At 40.5% G+C, this 17,781-nt stretch overlaps 1 protein-coding gene across 1 annotated transcript in view; it reads left to right on the top strand.

Moving 5' to 3' along the window:
- Positions 1-17,781, top strand: part of ATP7B (ATPase copper transporting beta) — a gene marked incomplete at its 5' end in the record, with an annotated part of 88,610 nt that overhangs the window by 759 nt on the left and 70,070 nt on the right. The window lies entirely within an intron of this gene.

Genomic DNA, 17,781 nt, shown 5'->3' with positions numbered 1-17,781 from the left:
TATAAATGAGATCACATAGTGTGTATTCTCCAACACCCCCCCCCCCAATATAAGAATATATTTTGGAGATTATTTCACATTAGTACGTAAGTATCAGTTGTGTTCAGTTTAATCTCTACACACAGTATGGATGCCTTATAGTGTGTTTATTGTTTCCCTGTGAGTGGACATTCTGGCTTCTTTTTTCTTTTCCCCTCACAAGTCAGGCTGTAGTCCCTGTGCATGCTTTTTAATGCTGACATGAGTATTTCTTTAGGATAGAAATAAGCCTGGTTTGCTTGTCTATCCTGAAATTAATTCAACATAATTGTATGTCCTATTGTGAAATTCATCTTGGTTTTGGTGGCATAGAAATGAAAGAATGGATTGATGGATGGGTAGTCTGGTCAATAGAAGATTCTTAGTGTGATGACTTTGTATTTAATGGAGGTGTGAGGAGAACACTTGGGGGAGGGGTGGCTCGTACAGAGTAGGACAGCCTACCAGCCTCCTGCAGTTGCCCCCACCTCTGTACTTATCAGAAAAATCTTATCCTTCCAGATCACGCTTAAGACCTGCCTCTTCCTTGAAACTTTCTGTAACTGCCTCTGCCCATGCTGACCTCACCCTCTTCTGGATTCCTTTGATAATAGTAATAGCCAACATAAGTGAGCTTAATGTGTGCTAGGCTGTTAAACACTTTATTTTCCTCTCTGTACACTCTTTCTCATTTAACCTTCACAAAACCTTTAGATGTAGGTATTATTTTCATGTTGTCACCATTTACTCAACCAATTTTTTTTTAGTATCTACTATGTGCCAGGAATTCTAGGATCTGGGGTCCAGCTAAGACCAAGACCCTGCCCTCAGGAATTTATATCTTAGTAGGAGATACAGAAAAGAAAGAGAATAAACAAATATAATCGCCTCACCTTACCCACAGTTTTACTTTCCACAGTTTCAGTTATCTGTGGTCCAAAAACATTAAATGGAAAATTCCAGAAATAATTCATAAGTTTTAAATTGCAAGCCATTCTGAGTAGTGTGATGAAATCATAAATCATCCTGCTCCCTCTCTACTGGGATGTGAATCATCTCTTTACCCAACCTCTCCATGCTGTATTTGCTATTCACTCATTTGTCAGTTAGTAGCTGTCTTGGTTATTGGCACTTGTGTTCAAGTAACTCTTGTTTTACTTAATAATGAACTCAAAGCGTAAAAGTAGTGATGCTGGCAATTCTGATATGCAAAAGAGGAGCTGTAAAGTGCTTCCTTTTTAAGTGAAGAGTTGAATACAGTATAATAAGATATTTTGTATTCTTTTTTTTAAATGATTTTTTAAAATGTATTTTATTGATTTTTAGAGAGAGAAGAAGGGAGAGGAATAGAGAGAGAAAAACATCGATGACAGAGAAACATCATTGATTGGCTGCCTCCTACTGGGGCTTGAACCTGTAACCTGGGCATGTGCCCTGACCAGGAGTCGAACTGTGACCTCTTGGTTCATGGGTCACTGCTCAACCACTGAGCCACACCAGCCGGGCCTATAAGGTATTTTGAGAGAGAGTGAGAACATTCACATAACTTCTATTATAACCTATACTAGAGGCCCTGTGCATGAAATTCGTGCACTGGTAGGGTCTCTAGGCCTGGCTGGCTATCAGGGCTGATCTGTGGGGTGATTGGAGGGGGGGGGGGCCTTGCTGGCACCTGCCTTGGCTGGCCTGGGGTCTGCGGGCTGGGGGCAGCTCCTGCATTGAGCGTCTGCCCCTTAGTAGTCAGTGCACATCATAGCGATCAGTGATTCAGTCGATTTATATATTAGGCTTTTATTATATAAGATTGTTATAATTGTTCTTTTTTATTATTGTTGTTGTTAATCTCTTATGTGCCTAATTTAAAAGTTAAACTTTATCATGCATATATATGTATAGGAAAAACATAACATGGATCGGGTTCAGTACTATCCTAGGTTTCAGGCATCCACTGATGATCTTGGAATGCATCCTCTGTGGATAAGGGGAGACTGCTGTACTGTTATTTCTGTACTGATAAGTACTATGAAGTAAATAAATCAGGTTAGGGGCATTAAGAATGACATGGGATGGGGCAATACTATTTTAAGTAGATGGTAAGGGAATTCTTCTCTGAGGAGGTGACATTTGAGTAGAAACCTGTGTGATTGAGATTTGGGGGAAGTGTTTTAGGAACCAGAGGTGTTAAGATCCTAAGTCAGGAGTGACCTGATTGATGAACAGGAAGAAATCCAGAATAGCTGGAAGCAGAGGGAAGGAAGCAGGAGTGGTAGAATATGAGTTAGAGTTAGTCATCTTTACTGATGGGAAGCTGAGGCAGAGAGAAAGTAAGTAACTTGCCCAGGGTCTTATAGCTAGTAAGAAACAGATCTGGGATTGAGTCCTTGCTAGGCCTGTCTGACTTTCTCAAATATGTATTTTCTTCCAAACTTACTTGATACTTGATACTTTCCTGAACACGTATAGCTTTTCTTTGCAATTCTATGTTTCTTAAGAGTGGAGACCAGGTTTATGTCACTTAAAAAATATGCTCTATCATGCGTAATACATGCACCATAATTGTTCTCGAATGAATGATTTATAGTATGATTCCCCCATCACTTTTTCCTTTTCAGATACCTCTTTAGCAGTGATCCGGAAAGGGGCATGATCCATGACCTGGGTCATTCAGCCTTCATTCCACAGACATTATAGAGCACCTTTTGTTTGCCTGGTGTTGGCCCCATCAGGGGGATGGCAAAGATGAAGAGAGGTCAGCCCCATGCTTTTGAAGCTGGCAGTTATAGCTGCTAGCAGCGGTTCTCAACCTGTGGGTTGCGAACAATGAAAATACATCCTGCATATCAGATATTTACATTACGATTCATAACAGTAGCAAAATTACAGTTATGAAGTAGCAATGAAAATAATTTTATGGTTGGGGGTCACCACAACATGAGGAACTGTATTAAAGGGTCACAGCATTAGGAAGGTTGAGAAACACTGTCAGCTAGAGAGAGGTGTGTCTACACTGTACCGTTGCCACAGGCAAGGATGATTGGTTAGTGTTCCCTGGGAGGAAGAGATGCAAAAAGAGCTTCAAAAGAAGATTGTGCCTGAGTGAGGTCTTAAAGGAAGAACAGACATTGGCTGGGCACAAGTAGAATGGAGGCACAGGCAGAGACCAGCATGTGCAAAAGCCCAGAGGATGGGAATGGTAAGATGCATGGGGCGGGGTGGGGTGGGAGGGATAATGAATGGCTTGACAAGGCTGGAAAAGTGATTGTGGAAGGCCCTGTTTTTCAGGCCAGGAGTTTGGATTTTATCCCACAGACTAGAGAGTTTGAGCTTAGAAAAACAGTCCAAAGAAGAGGGTAAACTGGGAATCAGACTGCTGGAGACTTGCTATAGACCTTTGACAGTGACAACCTTGTTCAGATCAAAGGTGACAGGGCAGGGAGTGGAGGGGGGTGGGGGGACTAACAAAGAACTGGGGGTTGGCTCTTTTGTGCCTGGTTCCCCGTGGAGTTGTCTTCTCAATAGAGAGTTGGCTTTCTAGTCTCCTCAGTGTCCAGAGTGTTAGAGGCCAGTGGTAGTCCTAACAGCAGCACAGAGCTTAGTTGGTACATGAGTAACTGGGTGAAAGGCTATGGGGGTGAGAGAACTAGATTTTAAATGCTTATTTACCTGACATACATTTTCTTCTTTGAAAGGATGGAGATAGCCCAGTGATATATTCCTCTTTACTGATACCATAGCAATAGGTATCAAGGAAGTGTCAAATGTGTGCAATATTATTTTCATCTATAGGATTGGAATTATTGCCAACTGAAATTCTGGAATGTCTAGGGGCTTATTTTTTTTAAACCAAGTTAAAGGAGAAAATATGAACAGAGCAAAGGTTGATGAGATAAAATAGAGGGCAAAGCAGAGAGTGATGCAACTAACATAGCAAATAAGACTAAAAAACAGCAGCAATTGTGAAATCTGTGCTTTTAGAATGTAGCACTTTTTGAAGCCTTGGTTCCTCCAGAAACTAAAAATTACTCTGCATTGGGCATTAGACACATTTAAAGTTTTTTTTAAAAATTATTATTATTATAAAAGCAAATGTAACTCCATAATAGAAATTTGAAAATAAAGACCAAAGGGGGTGTGGGGCGGGAATTTACTCTTATTCTTACTGCTTTTAGGATGAGTGTTGTTAGCATATTTGTACACTTCCTTCATTGTTTGCTTTTTTCTGCATCTAGTTATTAATTTTTAGAAATAAAAAATATATTCTTGCAATTTAAAGATAACCAAAATTAATATCTTTGGTCTAGTTTCTCTTTTACCTGCCCCTGGATTCCTGTGTTTCCATCCTGCTGTGCCAGCTACAGTGCTGCGAACTGCCTTCTCTGCTCCTATATTAGAGAGACAGAATTGCTGGAGAAAATCAGGCAATCATGTGGTTGGTATTGCTAGCAAGTCCTTATTTCTAATTCTCTGCAAATGCCTTTCACTGTTTCTTGTCAACTTCCTGTGACTCTTACAAACCAACACCACTTGCAGCCAGCCCTGTGCTCAATCCCTGCCTTCCTTATTCTCAACAAATGACCTCAATTCTTACTGTGAGAAAATTAACACCATTGTGAATGATTTTCTTCAACTTGCTGCCTATCTCTACCTACCTTCTCCCAAAATTTTATTTAGATGTTCAAACTGTTTTCACTTCCATTTCTAGTCTCAGGACAGGCCTACCTTCTTTTTAAGCTCATCTCTTCTGCTAGTGTTCTTGACTTCTACCCCTTCCTCTCTGCCTGTTCAGGAGCCATTATTGGTAATCTCTTCTCTTCCCCTCTCTCTTCAGACTTCTCCCCTTCAGCCTATAAAGCCATCTGATTTACCTTCATTCTAAAATCTCTCCCACTAGCTTGTGTCTCCCAGTAGCTGTTGTACTGTTTCCCCCGTCCCTTGTTTAGTTTTCCAGAAAAAAATCATCTACATTTTTGTGTTTCCACTCCCTCATTCATTTTAAGATTTTTCTTTGATTATTTTATCAGTTTATTGGCTATAAAGGAAATATATATATAAGCATATACTATACTCATACAGAGAATAACAAAGCATAATGTAATAGAGAATACCTGTGAACACCCCACCTGATCCAAGAACGAGAATATTAACACTGCCACAGCATCTTTCAACTGTTCTTCCCTATCTTCTTGGATCACATAGAAGATTCTCTATAGAGATAGCCACCATTCTCAATTTTGTATTTGTTGTAAACTAGCTTTTTTTTTTTTTTTGGTAAAGTTTTATCACATATATATGAATACCCAAATAATACATTAGTTTTGTTTGTTTCTGAGCTTAATAAAAATGATATAGTATATATGGTCTTCTGGGACTAACTTTTCTCACTAGACACTACATTTGTAAGATTTGTTGCTGTCCATTTTGGGAATATGGCACAATTTATTCATTCTCTTTGAAGGATGGTGGGTGGTTTGTGAGTTTTTCCTGTTCAAGCAGTTGCCTGGTGCACACTGGCAGTCTATCCACTTTCCTATTGCTTCACTATTTTCCTGAAACTTCTTGTTTAGGTTTCCATGAATGCCAAAGGCATATCCTCTCTAATTATTATTTTATTGGAATACTACATTAAAAAAACCAACTGTATTGAGATACAATTCACATACTGTACAATTTACAGATGTGTGCAGTCATCACCACAAACAATTTTAGAACATTTTTATTACCTGAAAAAGGAACCCTGTACCTTTTAGTTATCACTTTGCATCTCCCCATGACCACCATGCCTAAGCAACCACTAATATTTCTGTTTTTATAAATTTGCTTATTGTGAACATTTCATATTAATGGAATCTTTGTCTTGTTCCTGATCTTAGTAGGGGGCAAGCTTCCAGTCTTTAACCATTAAGTACAGTGTTAGCTGTTGAGTTTTTATAGTTGCCCTTTGTCAGTTGCCCTCTAATTCCAAGTCTGTTGAGTGTTTTTATCATGAAAAGATTTTATAAACTGTTTTTTCTGTGTCTAATGAGATGACATGGTTTTTTGACATGGTCGGTGTATTATTTAATTTTTGGATGTCAAACCAAATTTGCATTCCTGGACAAATCCCACTTGGTTAGGGCATGAAATCATTTTATATGTTGATGAATTTGGCTTTCTACTCTTTTGTTGAGCAATTTAGTGTTCATATTTATAAAAAAATAGTGCTCCGTAGTTTTCTTGTGATGTCTTTGTCTGGTAATACTGGCCTGATAGAAAAAGTGAGAAGTGTTGCCTTCTGTTTTTCTGAAGGCTTTATTAAAAATTGGCATTCTTCTTAATAAGTTTTTGATAGAATTCATTGATGAAGCCATCTGAACTTGGGCTTTTCTTTTGGGACATTTTTCTGATTACTAATTCAATGTCTTTACTTGTTATGGGTTGATTCAGATTGTCTATTTCTTCTTGAGTCATTTTTGGTAATATGTGTCCTAGGAATTATGGACTGTCCATTTCTTCTAAGTTATCTAATTTGTTGGCATACAGTTATAACCCTTATTTCATAAGATAAGTAATGCTTTCATTTTTGATTCTAATAAACTGAATCTTCTCTCCTTTTTTTTAAGTCTTTTTAGCTAAAGGCTTGTCAATTTTGTTGATCATCTGAAAGAATCAGCTTTTGGTTTTGACTGTTTTCTCTATTTTTCTATTCTCTATTTCATTAATTTCCATTCTATTAAAAAAAAAAATTGTTGCTCCCTTCTGGTACCCATCTCCCATTGCACTGCAGTAATTTCCCAATGAGGTCCCTCTGAACAATGTCTTTTTACTCCTTCCTTCCTCCCTCCCTCCCTTCCTTCCTTCCTTCCTTCCTTCCTTCCTTCCTTCCTTCCCTTCCTTCCTTCCCTCCCTCCTTCCCTCCTCCTCTTTCCTCCTACTTTCTCTTCCTTGTTCTTCTTCTTGTTCTTGTTCTCCTCCTCCTCCTCCTTCTCCTTCTCCTCCTCCTTCTACCCCCCTCTCTCCCCCTGCCCTCCTCTTCCTCTTTCTCCTCTTCCTCCTTTGCCTTCTTTTTTTTTTTTGATGGTCAAATAGCATGTCTCTTTTTAGCAATTCTGCGAGAAGATTCCAATGCTGTCATTGTCACAAGGAAGGGCTCACCTACTGGATCCTTTCTGCTCCTCAGGTCAAGTTAGGGAAGCACATATTTCCGACACAGGGTGCTCCTTGACTTTGAAGGATGTCAACCTGGGAAGCAGAAAAATGCCCAACGGGCACATCAAAAGCTTTGGGACTGATTTTTTAAACCTAAATACATTTAGAATATTAAGAAAAAAAAAGTTGACTTTTAAAAGTAAAAAAAAGGAGACGGAAGATGGCGGCGATATAGGCAGACGCGTCCCAGGTCGTGTCCCGGAGCAAATGGAGTCAGCAGCTGAAACTAGTAACACCCACACCGAATTGGCGAAATTGCTCAGCTGGTGAGACGGTTTGCAGCCGAGAAGAGCAGAACTCCCCAGGAAAGCAGGTCCAAGCAACAGCAACCTCCTGAGCAACACACCCTCTGCCGAGGAACAGCAGCTGTACGTGAAACCTCGCCCACCAGCCAGAAGAGCCACCACAGCTGTGAACAGAACCCACCAGAGGAGCTGCTGCCAACTGAAGAGCAGCTGCTACCGCAACCGCCCGAAGAGCAACCACAGATCAAGGAGTCACTGCTACCAAGGGAGCAACCACTGAACGACTCAACGTCTAGATATGTCAGTGAGATCAAACATGGGTAGACAAAGAAACCCCCAAAGGAAAGAGAAGGAGGACTCTCCAGAAAAGCAGCTAAGTAATACAGAGGCATGCAACATGACAGAAAAAGAATTCAGAATAAGGGTCCTAGAGTGCATAAACCGGATGGAGGAAAAAATCGACAACCTCTGCAAGAAGCAAGACGAAACAGATGAAAAAATCGATAACATATGGAAGAAGCTAGAAGAAACAGATGAAAAAATCAACAACTTAAGTAAGACCCAAGAAGAAATGAAGAGTGATATAGCTGCAATGAAAAACTCCATTGAAAGTATCAACAGTAGACTAGGAGAAGCGGAGGACCGAATTAGTGAATTAGAAGACAAGGAAGCAAAACACACCCAAAATGTACTGCAATTGGAGAAAAAAATTAAAAGACAGGAGGAGAGCCTAAGGGAGCTTTGGGACAACATGAAACGAAACAACATACGAATAATAGGAGTACCAGAACAACAAAAGGATGAACAAGGATTAGAAAACCTATTAGAAGAAATAATATCAGAAAACTTCCCTGAGGTGGGGAAGAAAAAAGTCACACATGCCCAGAGAGTCCCAAACAAGGTGAACCCGAAAAGACCCACACCAAGACACATCATAATTACCATGGCAAATGTTGAGGACAAAGAGAGAATCTTACAGGCTGCAAGAGAGAGACGGAAAGTTACATACAAGGGCTCTCCCATTAGATTGTCAAATGATTTCTCAACAGAAACACATCAGGCCAGAAAAGAATGGACTGAAATTTACAAAGTGATGCAAAGCAAAGGACTGAATCCAAGAATACTCTATCCAGCAAGGCTATCATTCAAACTTGAAGGGGAAATAAGAAGCTTCACAGACAAAAAAAGGCTAAGGGAGTTTATCACCACCAAGCCAGCAATGCAAGGAATGCTAAAGGGACTGGTATAAAAATAAGAAATAAAAAGCTCAGAAAGAAAACAGCCACACAAAAACAGAAATGGCTACAAACAAGTACCTTTCAATAATAACTTTAAACGTAAACGGACTAAATGCTCCAAACAAAAGACATCGAGTGGCTGAATGGATAAAAAAACATGACCCATACATCTGCTGTCTACAAGAAACCCACCTCATTAGAAGGGACTCACACAGACTGAAAGTGAAAGGATGGAAAAATATCTTTCAGGCAAATGGAAAGGAAAAGAAAGCTGGGGTAGCAATACTTATATCGGACAAAATAGACCTCAAAGTGAAGGCCATAACAAGAGATAAGGAAGGCCACTTCATAATACTAAAGGGATCAATACAACAAGAAGATATAACTCTGGTAAACATATATGCACCCAATGCAGGAGCACCCAAATTCATAAAAAAACTCCTGGAAGATATCAAAGGAGAGATCGACAACAATACAATCATAGTAGGGGACTTTAATACACCACTGACAGCACTGGATAAGCCCTCTAGACAAACAATCAGCAAAGATACAGCAATCCTAAATGACTCACTAGATCAGATGGACTTAATAGACATCTTCAGAACACTCCACCCCAAAGCCAGGGAATATACATTCTACTCAAATGCTCATAAGACATATTCAAAAATAGACCATATATTGGGTCACAAGCAAAGTATCCCCAAATTCAAGAAGATTGAAATCATAAAAAGCATCTTCACAGACCACGATGGCATAATATTAGAAATAAACTACAATAAAAACAACCAAAAATACTCAAACACCTGGAAGCTGAATAGCATGCTATTAAATATTGATTGGGTTACCAATGAGATCAAAGAAGAAATTAAAAACATTCTGGAAACTAATGACAATGAAAACACAACAATCCAAAACCTATGGGACACAATGAAAGCAGTCTTGAGAGGGAAGTTTATAGCTCTACAGGCCTATCTCAAAAAACAAGAAAACATGGTAGTAAATCATCTAACTCTACAACTCAAAGAATTAGAAAGAGAGCAACAAGAAAACCCCAGAGTGAGCAGAAGGAAGGAAATAATAAAGATTAGAGCAGAAATAAATGACATAGAGACCAAAAAAACAATACAGAAAATCAATGAAACCAAGAGCTGGTTCTTTGAAAGGATAAACAAGATTGACAAACCTCTAGCCAGACTCACCAAGAAGCAAAGAGAGAGGACCCAAATAAACAAAATCAGAAACGATAGAGGCGAAATAACAACAGACCCCACAGAAATACAAATGATCATTAAAAAATACTATGGACTGCTCTACTCCAACAAACTAGACAACCTGGAGGAAATGGACAAATTCCTAAAAAAATACAACATTCCAAAACTCAATCAGGAAGAATCTAAAAATCTCAACAGGCCAATAACTATGGAAGAAATTGAAGCAGTCATCAAAAAGCTTCCAGCAAACAAAAGCCCAGGACCAGACGGCTTCACAGGGGAGTTTTACCAAACATTCAAGGAAGAACTAAAACCTATCCTCCTCAGACTACTACAAAAAATTCAAGAGGAAGGAACACTTCCAAGCTCATTCTATGAAGCCAGCATCACCCTAATACCAAAACCAGGTAAAGACAACACAATGAAAGAGAACTACAGGCCAATATCCCTCATGAACATAGATGCCAAAATCCTCAACAAAATCTTAGCAAATCGGATCCAGCAGTACATCAGAAAGATCATACACCATGACCAAGTAGGATTTATCCCAGGGATGCAAGGATGGTACAATATCCGCAAATCAATAAACGTGATACATCACATAAACAAACTGAAAGAAAAAAACCACATGGTCATATCAATTGATGCAGAAAAAGCATTTGACAAAATTCAACACCCATTTTTGATAAAAACTCTCAGCAAGGTGGGAGTAGAAGGATCATACCTCAACATAATAAAAGCCATATATGACAGGCCCACAGCCAACATCATACTCAATGGGCAAAAACTAACACCATTTCCCCTAAGAACAGGAACAAGACAGGGATGCCCCCTCTCACCACTCCTGTTCAACATAGTACTGGAAGTGTTAGCCATTGCAATTCAGCAAGAAGAAGAAATAAAAGGCATCCAAATTGGAAAAGAGGAAGTAAAACTGTCCTTATTTGCAGACGACATGATATTATACATACAAAACCCCAGAGACTCCATCCAAAAGCTACTAGACTTAATACATGAATTTGGCAATGTAGCAGGATACAAAATTAACCCCAAGAAATCTGAGGCATTTCTATACACCAGTAGTGAACTTTCAGAAAGAGAGATTATAAAAGCAATCCCGTTTACCATTGCACCAAAAAAATTAAGCTACCTAGGAATCAACTTAACTAAAGAGGTAAAAGACCTCTACTCAGAAAACTACAGGACGTTGAAAAAAGATATAGAGGAAGACATAAACAGATGGAAGAACATACCGTGTTCCTGGATTGGTAGAATCAACATCATTAAAATGTCCATACTACCCAAAGCAATCTATAAATTCAACGCACTTCCCATTAAAATACCAACGGCATACTTCAGAGATCTAGAACGAACTCTCCAAAAATTCATCTGGAATAAAAAAAGACCCCGAATAGCTGCAGCAATCCTGAAAAAGAACAAAGTAGGTGGGATCTCAATACCAGATATCAAGTTGTATTACAAAGCCACTGTTCTCAAAACTGCCTGGTACTGGCACAAGAATAGGCATATAGATCAATGGAATAGAATAGAGAGCCCAGAAATCAGCCCGAACCAATATGCTCAATTAATATTTGACAAAGGAGGCAAGAACATACAATGGAGCCAAGATAGTCTCTTCAATAAATGGTGTTGGGAAAATTGGACAGATATATGCAAGAAAATGAAACTAGACCACCAACTTACACCATACACAAAAATAAACTCAAAATGGATAAAGGACTTAAATGTACGACAGGAAACCATAAAAATTCTAGAAGAATCCAAAGGCAACAAAATCTCAGACATATGCCGAAGCAATTTCTTCACTGACACAGCTCCTAGGGCACTTGAAACTAAAGAGAAAATAAACAAATGGGACTTCATCAAAATAAAAAGCTTCTGCACAGCAAAAGAAACCATCAACAAAACAACAAGAAAACCCACTGTGTGGGAAAACATATTTGCCAATGTCATATCTGATAAGGGCCTAATCTCCAAAATTTATAGGGAACTCATACAACTCAACAAAAGGAAGATAAACAATCCAATCAAAAAGTGGGCAAAGGACCTAAATAGACACCTTTCAAAAGAGGACATTCAGAAAGCCAAGAGACATATGAAAACATGCTCAAAGTCACTAATCATCCGAGAGATGCAAATCAAAACAACAATGAGGTATCATCTCACACCTGTCAGACTGGCTATCATCAACAAATCAACAAACGACAAGTGCTGGAGAGGATGTGGAGAAAAAGGATCACTTGTGCACTGCTGGTGGGAATGCAGACTGGTGCAGCCACTATGGAAGACAGTATGGAGTTTCCTTAAAAAACTGAAAATGGAACTCCCATTTGACCCTGTGATCCCACTTCTAGGAATATATCCCAAGAAACCAGAAACACCAATCAGAAAGGATATATGCACCCCTATGTTCATAGCAGCACAATTCACCATAGCTAAGATCTGGAAACAGCCTAAGTGCCCATCTGTAGATGAATGGATTAGAAAACTGTGGTACATCTACACGATGGAATACTATGCTGCTGTAAAAAGGAAGGAACTCTTACCATTTGCAACGTCATGGATGGAACTGGAGAGCATTATGCTAAGTGAAATAAGCCAGTCAATGAAGGAAAAATACCACATGATCTCACTCATTCATGGATAATAGAGACCATTATAAACTTTTGAACAATAATAGATACAGAGGCAGAGCAGCCTCAAACAGATTGTCAAACTGCAGCAGGAAGGCAGGGGAGGGTTGGGGGGCAGGAGGTAGGGGGGTAAGAGATCAACTAAAGGACTTGTATGCATGCATATAAGCATAACCAATGGACATAAGACACTGGGGGATAGGGGAGGCTAGGGGACTGTCTAGGGCGGGGTGATAAAATGGACACATATGTAATACCCTTTGTAGTACTTTAAGCAATAAAAAAAACAAACAAACAAACAAACAAACAAAAAAAAAAAAAAAAAAAAAAAAATAAAAGTAAAAAAAAAAAAAAAGTAATGATACCCGCCTCTGATGGAAGAAAGGCATGGGCGGGCAAGAGAGAGAGAGAGAGAGAGAGAGAGAGAGAGAGAGAGAGAGAGAGAGAGAGAGAGAGAGCCCTTGCTGGCATCCATTGTCTTGAGGGTTTTATTTCTCTTCTGCAGGTGGGAATCCTAGGGAAGGTCTCAGAGGAGGGTCTTAACCCAATATTCATTAGTTTCCCTATTGTGTCCTTCAGTATGTTGATTCATCAAAATGAGTATATAGGGGAGTTTTGGGTTGTTTTTTGGTCCATTTCACTGCTTTACTTTTTAAAAAAATAATGAATCTTTATTGTTCAGATTATTACAGTTGTTCCTCTTTTTTCCTCCCATAGCTCCCTTCCACCTGGTTCCCACCCCACCCCATGCCCTTACTTATCCCCCACCCCCACTGTCCTCGTACATAGGTGTACGATTTTTGTCTAATCTCATCCCGCACCCCCCCAAACCCTCTTCCCCCTGAGATTGTCAGTCCACTCCCTTTCTATGCCCCTGATTCTATTATATTCACCAGTTTATTCTGTTCATCAGATTTTTTATTCACTTGATTTTTAGATTCACTTGATAGATATGTATATGTTGTCACTTTGTTGTTCATAATTTTTATCTTTACCTTTTTCTTCTTCTTCCTCTTCTTAAAGAATACCCTTCAGCATTTCATATAATAATGGTTTGGTGGTGATGAACTCCTTTAGCTTTTTATTATCTGTGAAGCTCTTTGTCTGACCTTCAATTCTAAATGATAGTTTTGCTGGGTAGAGTAATCTTGGTTGTAGGTTCTTGCTGTTCATCACTTTGAATATTTCTTGCCATTCCCTTCTGGTCTGCATAGTTTCTGTTGAGAAATCAGCTGACACTCATATGGGTACTCCCTTGTAGTAACTAACTGTTTTTCTCTTGCTGCTTTTAAGATTCTCTTTTTGTCTTCTGCCCTTGGCATTTTAATTATGATGTGTCTTGGTGTGGTCCTCTTTGGATTCCTCTTGTTTGGGATTCTCTGTGCTTCTTGGACTTGTAAGTCTATTTGTTTTACCAGGTAGGGGAAGTTTTCTGTCATTATTTCTTCAAATAGGTTTTCAATATTGCCGGGGTCCAACCCCAGCAGGTCCAGGGGTTCCCAAAGGCGTAGACGGAGTCGGCAAAGAAGGAAGGACACGGAGACAGTGTTCAGTTGATCAGCAGCCTAGCCAGGATCTCCAGCAAAGTTCTGGTCTGGATCTCCAGCGAAGTTCTGTTTAGGATCTCTAGCCAGGTTCTGTGTCCATGGTCTCTTGCTAGGTTCTCCAGCCAGGTTCTCCAGGTTCTCCAGCCAGGTTCTGTAGCCATGTTCCCTCGCTAGGTTCTCCAGCCAGGTTCTGTCCAGGTTCTCCAGCCAGGTTCAGTCACCAGGTTCTAGTCAGGTTCTCTTGCCAATTTCTGTAGTCAGGTTCAGTCCAGGATCTTTTGCCATGTTCTCTCGCTAAGTTCTGTCTCTAGGTTCTGAGGCCAGTTTCTGTCCAGGATCTTTTGCCATGTTCTCTCCAGCGAAGTTCTTCTGTCTCTAGAGAATGTTCTGTGTAGGTTCTGTGCCAATTTCTGTCTCTCTCTCTGTGTCTTGCTGTCTTGTTACATCTGTATTTATACCAGTTGATTCAATCCTATCAATCTCTATTACAAAGGTTAGGGCGTTTCTTATCTCCATTCCAGGGAGTAAAGATTATGTAGCTTAAGCATGATTGTTCGTAGTTAAAGTGATTAATTACCCACCTGGCATTTAGTTAAGAGGTTTTATTCCCTCCCTAACTTCAGGGGAAAATCCCTACCTGGGGAAACAACCTTTCTCAGAGACCTTGGTTAAAACACATAGTGCCAAGAAGGTGAGCAAACATATTAAGAACAGTATGCCATATATGCCAGGTCCCTTGAAACAGCAAGCATGGACCGGCTCCCGGCACAATATCTTGCTCTCTCTCTTCTTCTGGCACCCCCATAATTCGGATGTTGGTACACTTGAAGTTGTCCCAAAGGCTCCTTACACTATCTTCATATTTTTGGATTCTTTTTTCCTTTTGCTTTTCTGGTTGGGTGTTTTTTGCTTCTTCGTATTTCAAATCTTTGACTTGATTCTTGGGATCCTCTAGTCCCGTGGTTGGCAAACTGCGGCTCGCGAGCCACATGTGGCTCTTTGGCCCCTTGAGTGTGGCTCTTCCTAAGCCTAATTAAGTTAATAAAAATGTACTTACCTATATAGTTTATGTTTAAAAAATTTGGCTCTCAAAAGAAATTTCAATTGTTGAACTGGTGATATTTGGCTCTGTTGACTAGTGAGTTTGCCGACCACTGCTCTAGTCTGCTGTTGGATCTCTGTATATTACTCTTTATTTCAGTCAGTGTATGCTTAATTTCTAATTGGTCCTTTTTCATATACTTGAGGGTCTCACTAAATTTCTCAGAGGTTTCTAGAAGATTCTTGAGTAACCTTATAACTGTGGTTTTGAACTCTATATCCAGTATTTTGCTTTCATCCATTTCTTTCATTTGTGACTTGTTTCTTTGTCTCCACATTTTGTCTGCCACCCTGTGTTTGTTTCTATGTACTGGGTTGCTACTAAGTCTCCTTGAGTTGATAGAGTGGCCTTGTGTGGTTGGTGTCCTATAGGGCCCAGTGGCTCAGCCTCTCCAGTCACCTGAGGTGGATGCTCTTTGTGCATTCCTTTTCGGGCTGTTTGCACAGTCTTGTTGTAGTTAACCCTTGATTGCTGTTGGTATCACTGTGAGAAATTGACCTCCAGGCCAGTTGGCTGTGATAACCAGCTGTGTCTACACTGGAACATGTGTTGTGCAGGAGACACCCTTATGGGGCAGAACTTGCTTCAGTGGGGCTTTGGTGCTCACTGAGTCTGTCCCTTGAGTGTGTCTCTTATGGATGTGAGGAGTTGTAATCTGGTATGGTCTCACTCTGACCACTGGGTATACTGGCTCTTGGATCTCCAAAGAGGTGTAAGGTCAGCCACTGTCTGGAGCTGCCCAGCAGGAGCTACAGAGACATCTGCAGATTCCCCCTCTTTTTTTTTTTAAATATATTTCACTGATTTTTTACAGAGAGGAAGGGAGAGAGATAGAGAGCTAGAAACATGGATGAGAGAGAAACATCGATCAGCTGCCTCCTGCATATCTCCCACTGGGGATATACCCGCAACCCAGGTACATGCCCTTGACCAGAATCGAACCTGGGACCTTTCAGTCCGCAGGCCGACGCTCTATCCACTGAGCCAAACCGGTTTCGACAAGATTCCCCCTCTTTGTAGGGGGTATGGAAATGCCCAGACAAGGCCTAGCTGTGAAGCAAGGACGGCAGGGCCTTGAGCCTTCTTTTGGAAGCTCTGGGGCTCTCTGACTCAGCTGCAGTTTGACAGGTTTTAGGTGAAAGGACAGGCCATTCATATGCAAAAGCAGATGTGCACAGCTTGGGTGGGGTGGGGTCTCTGGGAATCACCAGGGCGGAGCTAACAGCTATGGCTGCCAGTCAGACCTGAACCAGAGAAGTCCCCGGTTCTCCACGTCCCACACCTCCATGCAGGAACAATGATTGCTGCGAGCACCTCTGAGAGAAAGCTGCCTTCACGTTTCTGTCCCAATGCCAGACAGTCCAGTTTCTCTTCGTATGTGCCTGGGTCCCCCAGAGTCTCGCCTGGAACTGGAGTTCAGATCAAGCGGGAGCTTGTATCCCCATCCTGATGAAAAGAGCAGCTCATCCAGGTGCCAGCCCTTTCTGCACTTCCGCACCTCCTACCAGTCTCAATACGCCTTCTTCACCTCTCTAGTTGTGGAACTTCCACTCGGCCAGGCTTCCCGCGGTTCTGGGTGGTAGTTGTTCTGCCATTTAGTTGTGGTATTGATGTGGTTGTGAGAGGCAGCAAGTACAGGTGCTTACCTATGCTGCCATCTTGGTTCTTCTCTCACTGCTTTACTTTTATCTTGGGTCTCTCTGGCTCTAATCAGGTTTTTTTTATTTGTCCCCCTGACTTCATCCGTCCTTGGGTTTGGCTGGCACAAATGACACTAATGGAGTCTCTGCTACCTGCCTTCATGCCAGGGTGATTTAAGATGTTAATTCTCTGGTTAGAGGGGAGGTATAAACCATTTGCTCTCAAGTGTCCTTGGATAGGGAAGATAAGCTCTTGCAATTCACTACCTGGCTGTAAATTGATCAGATTGTTTGGCCTTATTTAATTATCCTGTCTCAGTTTCCCCATTCTACTTGACAAGGAATTTTCCTAGCTTCGTACTATCATGCCTCATTCTTACCAAACTCTCATAAGTTTTCATGAATAAATGCTTTGTCATTTGCTATATCCTTTAGGACCATTTCCAGAGACTTCCATCGTTTTATTTTTTTGAATAATTTTCACTAGTTTCACTGGGAAGCTGGTCTGCAGAACTCCTCTTATTGTCATACCAAAAGTCCCTACCCCTCCAGTACATTTGACTTCTATTATTTAGAATTATATTTGGCTGTGTATAACAGAAAACCCAAAACAATCTGTCTGTTGGTGAAGTCTGGAGGTGTGTGTCCAAGATTGGTGTGGCATCTCCACCTTTATCAAAGACCTCAGACTCTGTCTCTCTCTGCTTTAGCAAGCTGGAACACACCTCCACCTGGATACCTCATGGCCTTAAGATGGCTGCTAGGGCCTGCTGCACAGAGCGGAAATGAGGAAGGGGTAAGGACAAATCCTTTCTCTCTTTTAAGGAGCCTGACATACAACTTTCCCTTATATTTAACTAGTCAGAACTTTGCAGCAGTTTTCAACATTTTAAAATTAGAAGTCTTTATTGTGTAAAACTCTAGCTTTTTATCTTTGTTTC

This window comes from Myotis nattereri (genome assembly GCF_964212035.1).
Source record: "Myotis nattereri genome assembly, chromosome: 2".
NCBI classification, from domain to species: Eukaryota; Metazoa; Chordata; class Mammalia; order Chiroptera; family Vespertilionidae; genus Myotis; species Myotis nattereri.
The sequence above is the reverse complement of the archived record's forward strand: the minus strand, read 5'-3'. Positions and strand labels throughout refer to the sequence as shown.